Genomic DNA, 9278 nt, shown 5'->3' with positions numbered 1-9278 from the left:
ATTGAAAGATTCGTGGCTGGCCTATGATGACTCTTACTCTTGCCCAGATGTGTGAACTGCTATTGCAGTGTACTGTGAGGATTATGATGGATATGCTGGGTCTCTTGGGCTGACCTTCTTAGACCCTGTCACCATGAAAAGCAGTGCTGCATGGAGCTGCGTTCATGTCACTGACTCGTGGTAGGTTCTAGACTGTGTTTCTATAAAACCTGCCTTTCAGTTGAGAGTGTCAACATTCTTGGTAAAGCCAGGTTCTGGGGACTGCCTTGCTTCCTCTCCTCCCAAAATTCCCGCACATTCATCTAAAAGACCCAGTCTAGCTCTGCTAACTATTAGTTGCTGCTTTTCTTATCAGCCAATCTACTTCTCCACGAGGCTCATCCAGTTCCCACCATTCACCTATGCGCATGGACAAGCCTCTCAGCCATTTCTCTTACCAACATCCTAAAATTCCTTTCTCTGTCGTGACTACTCCTGTGAAGGACAAAGGGCTTTTGTGTTTCCAGTTCCAGCTGTGTACATCTCTAGGTCATAACACCTGCAAAGATGGTGGATGGTGGGGAGATTTCCCTGGGTTTCTACAGTCACAATCACTGCTCAGGACAAAGAATTGTTGAAGGTCTTCAGATGGGCAAGATCCCTTCTATTCACTGTGAATGGAACTTTTTTTGGTGTCTTAGATAAAAGTGTCCAGGAAGCTTCATCCATGAATCCAGAATTGAGGCATGATTGAATTCAGTTGTGTCAGAAAGAGAATGATCTAGAATGGTGGTTTGTGAGCATGTTTGAAGAGTTAGATGTCCATCACAGGCCCCTTGAGAGCTGGTAAAAAAGGAGATATCCAGCTCCTGGGTCCATTTCACTGCAAGCAGCAGGCTTCTTCTGTGCCACTACACATGGGTTAGCATCCCCAGTGAGATTTCATAGAGGAAGAACTGCAATGTAGTGTGGGGTATGCTCCAAGCTTGGCTCTGGCTTTTACTTCCCAGTATGAAAGACTTAGTAGGCTAGAACCTGGAAACCAACCCAACACTCACCTGAAAGTAAAGCCAGCCCCAGGTTTCATGTGTGTAGGAGACAGCAGCCCTCATTCACACGTGTTACCCCAACGCAGCCAATAGTATTGTCCCTTGGCTTCTCAAAAGCATCCCAAGGCATGAGATCAGATTCTGGACACTGGAAAAGGTGTGGCCAACCTTGATAAGATTAACCAGATACAAATCTGAAGTAGATCTCATGGAGCCCACCTTAGCAAACCAAAGAATAAAGTTACCCAGGATGCACCAGCCCTCCAAAGCCACACACACCCTTCATGGCAGTATAGAATTCTGAAAAGAGGTCAGACCCAAATGGACCACCATCACATTGACTTCCAATCTTTGGACCATCACCATGTTGACTTACAGCCTTTGAATCATCATCACATTGGCTTCCCAGGCTTTGGACCATCACCATGTTGACTTCCAGCCTTTGGACCACCATCACATTGACTTCCAGCCTTTGGACCATCACCATGTTGACTTACAGCCTTTGAATCATCATCACATTGACTTCCCAGGCTTTGGACCATCATCACTTTGAACCTCCTAAGCATCCAGCCTAGTGACATATTTGCCTCCTGTCCTTTATATTCAGGCCTGCAGTGGTCCTCCTTAGTTTATTTGTATCTCTCTTTCATTCTTTTATGCTTTTTAAACTTGGATGTCCCTTTGGCCATGACACTGAAGCCAATCTTTCCCAAGTCAAAAGGAGCTAATGGGTGAATGTATATCTGGATGTAAGTAGTTGCAGAAGAAAGCTCGACTGTTGTGCATTCTGTATTTATTGAGCCCCCAAGACATTCAATAAAATATTAACATTATGTTTTGAATTGTGATCTTTATCTGCTTTGCTGAAACAAAATGTAACCAAGCTAACATTTAAAATCCTTCATATAATTGGACAACATTACACCAAATGTTGCTTTTTATACAGAATTTGGGATTGCCAATAGAAAAACTAAAACTCGGAGTGTCTAGCAACCCAAGTTGTGAATGTTACTTCCTGTTTCCAGACAGTTTACCTGGAAATGGCATGTAACCTGTGTTTTGTTAATTTAAGTAAATAAAAAAAAAAAAAAGTTGAAAGAACCGTGTTACTTATTTGAGAATACTTGAAAACTGAAAAGGAAGCTGCCAAAATACATAGTTGCTAAGGTTTTTTCTTACTTCAAAGCACAAAACCTGGTGCAGGTTTGTTCTCCAGGAAGCAGATGCTAAGACAACTTGTTGTAAGACGCTTATTTACAATTAACACAAGTGGAAAGAGGAGACGAAAGGCCTAGCAAGGACAGAAGAAGGTTCCAGCGTAGTTCTAAGCCCCAGTTAGTCTTGGCAGGGCAAGCTGGGGCAAAGACCTTCCAGCCAGTATGGCTGTACCGGATTGGGCAGGAACATCTAGGTGTCTCCTACCAAGGGTACTCCAGCTACTCTGAGCCTGCACTCAGCACCAGAGGTGGGCTGCCCTGCGAAGAGCACACCCCAGCTCCTACTGACCTTACAGGGTACGCATCTGGGGGCTGGCTGCTACCTGCTCTCTCTAAGCAGCTACTTGTCCTTCCTTGGAAGAAAACTGGGGTTGGGGGCATCTTCTGTATCTTTTAGTGATGTTACCTCTGGCATCATTCCACACCACTTTATAGAGATCCATGGGCCTCTTCTGGAAGTTTCTGGTAGGCTTTTCAGAATCTTAAAAGAGGAAGGTGAAAACAAATCCCAGCTCCTTTACTTGCAATGTGTCAGATCCTTTCAAACAGGGCCACTCTCTAGTGACTAAGCATTCAGATATAAGAGCCTATGGAGGCCATTCTTAATGAAACCACGGCAATGACCAAGCATCTTAAGGACAAGACGGTCTACTTGGCTCACAGTTCCATGTCTGCCATGTCTGATCACAGATAATCAGTATTAAATCAGACACTGCTCTTCTGAATAAATGACATTTAACTTGAAATGAAGTTCTGTTCTGAAGGACAGAAAGTCACCCTTGGGAATAAGGAAGGAAGGGTGTGATGATTTGTATATGCTTGGCTCAGGGAGTGGCAATTATTAGGAGGTGTGGCTTCGTTGGAATAGGCATGTCACTATGGGTGTGGGCTTTAAGACCCTCATCTTAGCTGCCTGAAAGTCATTCTTCAATTACCATCCTTCAAATGAAGATGTAGAGCTCCCAGCTCCTCCTGCACCATGCCTGCCTGGATGCCGCCATATTCTTGCCTTAATGATACTAGACTGAACCTCTGAATCTGTAAGCCAGCCCCAATTAAATGTCCTTATAAGACTTGCCTTGGTCATGGTGTTCACAGCAGTAAAAACCTAAGATAGAAGTTGGTACCAGGAGTTGGGTATTGCTGTGATAGGCATGGCCATGCTTTTGTTTGGAGGAATGTGGATTTGGGGGACTTTGGAAAGCAATGAAATGCTTTAAGTTGGGCTTAATGGGCTATCCTGTTAGGAATATGGAAGACGTCCTTACTGAGAATGATTTGAATTATGCAGACCTGATCCAAGAGGTTTCAGTGCAAAATTTCAATATGTGGCCTAGAGATTGTTTTGGTAAATAATGGGGCTACTTTTTGCCCTTGTCTGAAGAGTCTGCCTGAGGCTAAGGTGAAGAGACACTGATTAATTGCATTGACAAAGGAAGTCTCAGAATCACCCATCATAGACTTTGTTCTCTGGTTAAGTCTCATGAAGAGCATTTTAAACAAACATAGCAAACTGAGAAAGGGGAAATATAAAATATATGGTTTGAGTATTAAAGGGACACCAGGAAGTGAAATGGAGCTGAATCCTGTGTTCAACGATATTAAATTGAATTAAGGGAGTAATGACCTTGTGGCAAGATTCCACCCAGCTAAATTTAGATCTAGGCATGGTAGAATAAGCCTTTAATCACAGTAGGCAAAGGCAAGCAGATCTCTGAGTTCAATGCCAGCCTAGAACAGAGCAAGTTCTAGGTGAAGAAAAACTTAAATCCAGGTTTGGTGGTCTATACCTTTAAATCCCAGTGCTTAGGAAACAGGCATGCAGACCTCTGAGTTCAAAGTCAGTCTATGGAGTAAGTTCCAGGACACTCAAGCTTAGGCAGTGAAGGAGTTGGAAAACAGAAAGCTGGTGATAATGTAATAGAACAAGGGGGGCCATGTTGCAGCTCCTGCAAGCGGCAGAACTCAGCAGCTTTGACCATGTGTGTCTAGCTTTATAGTTAAGAGGAGAAGGAGACGACTGGGACAATTGATGCTGGTTAGCTGGAGCTAAGAAATTAGTGGTGATTTCACTGAGGTGAAATCTTCTGGGAAGTGTTTGCTGAGAGCACAAAGAAGCTGTGCTCCAGAGACAGTCAAGGTTGTACCTAGTGCTGCAGCTGTTCTGGGTAGTGTGTAAGAATCACCCATGTGGTACTGGCTTTGAAAAGGGTCATGAAGAACAGCTGAGGCTTAGCACTGTGAGAGACCATGGGAGACCACTGGTGAAGGTGCAGTTGTACTTGATGGCCCAGGATTGAAGGGGTCATGCAAAGGATTTGTCACCATGAGCAAAGCCTATGAAAGGCTACTGGTGAAGCCTATTTGCAGCAGAAGGCCCCAGTATATTGGAGATGCCAGTACCATAGGAGGATCACCAAGAGCAGCAGCCTCAGTGAAGTGGATCCACCTGAGCTTAGAGTGTGATAGAGGGCAGAGCTGGAGAAGTGACGCCAGACCTGTGGAGGAGCCCAGAAGTTCATGTGTGGATCCCAGACATTGAAACAAGAAGCTCTAACATTGAATCTACCTTGGAGACCCCAAGATTTTTAAGATGCCAGAGCCATAGGAATGCTGCTAACAGGGAGTAGAACCAGCCCAGGAAAAGAAGTTTGTTGCAGTCAACAAAGATGAAAAAGGAGTTGGAGATCTGAAGACTGTTTTGACGTCAAACATGGAGAAGCAGAGTTTGGAGTTTGCCCAGCCGGTTTCCTGTCTTGCTTTGGGGATTACACTTAAGTGATTGGAAGAATCTCAGAAGAGACTTTGAACTTTGAACTTTTAACATTGATGGACTTTGGAAGTTGGACTAAATGTACTTTTTGTTATGCTGTGGCTAGATATGGCCCCCATAGACGCATGTGTTTGAACAAGTCTATGGGAGCCAGGGAGTAGAAAGTTATGGTTTGTATGTGCTTATCCCGGGGAGTGGCACAATTAGGAGGTGTAGCCTTGTCGGAATAGGTGTGTCACTGTGGGCATGAGCTTTAAGAACCTCACCCTAGCTGCCTGGAAGTCAGTTTTCTACTAGCATTCTTCAGATGAAGATGTGGAACTCTCAGCTCCCCCTGCACCATGCCTGCCTGGATGCTGTCATGTTCCCACCTTGATGATAACAGACTGAACCTCTGAACCTGTAAGCCAGCCCCAATTAAATGTTGTTCTTTATAAGACTTGCCTTGGTCATGGTGTCTGTTCACAACAGTAAAACCCTAATGAAGACAAAGGGCTTTCTAGGTAGTGTCTATGACATGGACAAAGGTCTAGTAGTATTAAGAAGCATGGTAGAGGAGGTCATGGCCAGAGGACAGGGATGGTAATACAGTGTGAGGATGATATAAAAAGACATCGAACAAAGAACATAATATTCACATTTTTGAAACTTGTTTTAGTTATCACAAGAGAGATGGCTTGGAAGGTAGCCAGAAGGATGCTGGGAGATACTCAAGAGTCAGCTTTAATATCCTATCAGAGACAATATTAGGATAATGTGGTAACAAAGAATCTAAAAATGGGTATAATTGAGCATATCTGTAAAATGAGTACAATTGCACATATCTGTAATTTCAGAACTCAGGAGGCTAGGGCAAGATGAAGAGAGTTCAAAGGCAGCCTGAGCTACATAAACAGATATCTGAAAGTCTTTCTCTCCTCCTTTCTCTCTCTCTCTCTCTCTCTCTCTCTCTCTCTCTCTCTCTCTCTCTCTCTCTCTCTCTCTCTCTGATCCTCCTTTGAGTTGTACTCAAGGAAAAATGTAATAGCAAAATCCAAAAGTGTGCTGGGAGGATATGTCAGTTGGTAAAATTGTCTGTCTTGCAAACATGAAGACCTGAGTTCAATTGTTCAGAGCCCATTTATGGGTCAGGGCTGGGACAGGATCTGGATGCAGTAGGGTTTGCACTCCCAGAGCAGAAGGGGTGGGGAGAGGTAGATCCCCTGTGCTTGCTGGCCAGCCAGATGCGGCGACTTGGTAAACTCCAAGCCAGACCAATAGCAAACCCTGTCTCAAAAACCAAGGTGGCTAGCACCTACTGATGAATAGCCTTCACCCATGTGCACAAATAAACACAAGTGTGTGTATGCACACATGCATGGGTGCATGCACACACACACACACACACACACACAAGTAAAACAAAACGCATACTTTTCTCAGTCCTTGATGTGAAGTCCATCTCCTGTCATAATGACTAAAGGGATCAGTTAGAGTCTGTGGCTCCCTGGGTGCCCATGCTCTGCTCTCTGCTTGGTGACTGTATGGCACACTTCCTAAGTATAAAATTAAGTCCATCTGTTCTCTCTGCTTTCTCCTAGATATCAGTGAAAAAAAAGGGAAGCAGGCAAGATCTGCACAGGCACAGGTGGTGGGAAGAGAAGGCAGAGCACAGAGCTTGAGAGGCTAGACCATATGATGCTGGGAAAAGCCCTTTATGTCCCCCGGCTCACCAATAAAGCAAGTACATGAAAAACACTTTCATTCTTAAAAGAGAATTCGCGGCCCAAATACATTTTCACTAAAAAAAAAAAATAGTTCTCAAAAGTCTAGCTATGCAAAAACTTTGCACTTAGGGAGGTGCGGAATAAACACAGTGTTGTTATGTCACAGGCCACAGAGACAATTGTTCCTGGACACCCTGATAGCACTTTAGGAAGAAACCAAAAACAAAAACATGTGGAAGGAATTTGTCTCCGCCCTTAAGGAACACATAGTTCTAAGCCAGACTGTGGAGACCAGCAGGGCACAGCTAAAGATTGTCCAAGTCTCCTTTCCTCAGAGCCTAGCATCTAAGAACTTTCTGACCCAGAAAACCTAGGTGTGTTCATAGCCTGCTTTGTTGGAAGTCCCCCCACTCGCCCCCTCTCACTTGCTCTCTCTCACCCTCGCTCTTTCCCTCTCGCTCTCTCTCACAGACACACACCACACACACATGCATACACTCAACACACACACACACATGTATATATCACACACCACATACACACACACTGCACATATATACAGACACATCACAAACACACATACACAAACACACATACACGTTTTTCTTTCTTCTTTCTTTTTTTTTCCTTTGTTTCACATCAGTGCAGAGCCAAAAGCAACTTCCACACCCAGCACTACAAATTCCCTGTGCAAATGGAGGAAGACAAGCCCCTGTGGTAGCTGGGGTGTGACCCTTGTGGGATCCCTGGGGGCTCAGTATCAGTGGCCCTCACTGCTTCCTCTTCCCTGATGCAACAATATATTAAGGAGAAGGAGAGGAAAAAAGAGGCTGGCTCCTTTCATGATTTCCCTTTTTTAATTTTTGTTGAAAGAGGGCTGTGTTCTCTTGATCCTTCAAACAAATGGAGGGGAAGTGGGAGCCCAAAAGGTTCTCTGATGTTCCCTGGAGAGTGGCTGTGTTTGGAATACGATGTGGGAAAAGTCCTTGTGTGTCTGCTGCTTTGTCATGCTCTACTGAAGTGATCTGCATGGGGAAGCACGGGACAAATAGGATTTTTATGTCAGGGAAGAAGTAGGGTCCTGGACCTCAAATCAAAGATCTTCATCTGTCCTTCATCTGTAACACCTCTCCCAACCTCTACCTTCCATCATTTCCCCGATGAAAGAAACACAAGAAAAACTGGAACAACACATTCAAGCTGAAGGGCTTCCTCTTCAGTGCCCTTTGACAAGGCAGGTGACAGGATGAGGGGTGGGACAAATCATCCATAAATGATAGAGACCGTGGCGGGGAAGGGGCTCTGTTCTGGTATCACACGTAGAATCCTTTTTAACTGATGCTTGGCCTGTGTAGTAAGTCTCTTTCCAGGGTGGCTCTTAATAAATGAATGGTCTTTGGAAGGAAAATAGATGGGTGTATTAAGAGGCATATGGAGGAATCTCAGAACTATTGTTCCTAGGTTCCCGATTCATCAGATTAAGGGGGCAAATAACTTTGTTTCTTCTTCTAGAAAGTGGTAACAGTAAAACTATCTCTAACCTTGTGTGGGATGAGGAGCCGGCTGAGGTAGAAACCAATTAATCATTCTAGACTCGCAGAGTCAATCACCATTACCTATTATGATATCTGGATAGCTTACCTTCCAACCTGTAGCAAGTCTAGCAAAGATAGCAGCTGCACTTAGAGTAGCTGGTTATTCAAGTCAGGATAATATGTAAAACACTCAGCTGTCATTTTGCAAGATGGTATCCATACAGAATTGAGCCAATTGCCTTTTCTTACACTTTAGAAACCAATTGAAAAAAAAGAGAAAGAAATATAAATTCTCTGGCTGTGAAACACTCCCATGGGAAGAAAAAGCAAAAATCAAGGCAAGGTTAGGCAGAACTTCAAAAAACGATTTGTGGCAATGTCACTCCCTAGGGGATGTTTGATAAACATTCACCAAGCAATGATGCATGTCTCTGGTGATCACAGAGGGCAGAATCTAAGCCTCTTAGCAGAACCCTAAGCCCCCACCTGAAGATGCAGACAGTTTCCTGGATTGTCGGGGGCTTGGGTGTCTGGCACTGATCATCTCCTTGCGTAACTACAGGAGCTTTATACCTTTGGTCTCAAGTTTTGCTTTACTCCAACTATGAGCTCACTGGGCAAAGAGCTGGGCCAGGTTTTAGAGCAACTAGATGTTGGCCACAGCCACGTCTCTGATCCTCTTCAGGGTATTTTTAGAAGATAGTAAGGTTGGTATATGAACTTACCTGGAAGACCTCAAGAGGACCACACAAAATGCTGCTAATCAAAAATATACATCCTTCCAGTATGATAATGTTTGAGGCAGGATCTATGGTAGTTCCAGTGGGCCTTTCAAGGATGACCTTAGAATTCTGATCCTCCTATCTCTACCCCATGAGTGCTGGCACTTACAGACATGCTTTACCATGCCCAAGTTATGTGAAACTAAGATCAACTCCAGGGCTAAGTAAGTACGACACTCTCCATCGGAGCAATACATCCTTAGCCCCTCAACATTGTGAATTCAAACTCCGAGGGAT

This window comes from Rattus rattus, chromosome 3 (genome assembly GCF_011064425.1).
Source record: "Rattus rattus isolate New Zealand chromosome 3, Rrattus_CSIRO_v1, whole genome shotgun sequence".
Taxonomy (NCBI): Eukaryota; Metazoa; Chordata; class Mammalia; order Rodentia; family Muridae; genus Rattus; species Rattus rattus.
This window is presented reverse-complemented; position numbering follows the sequence as displayed.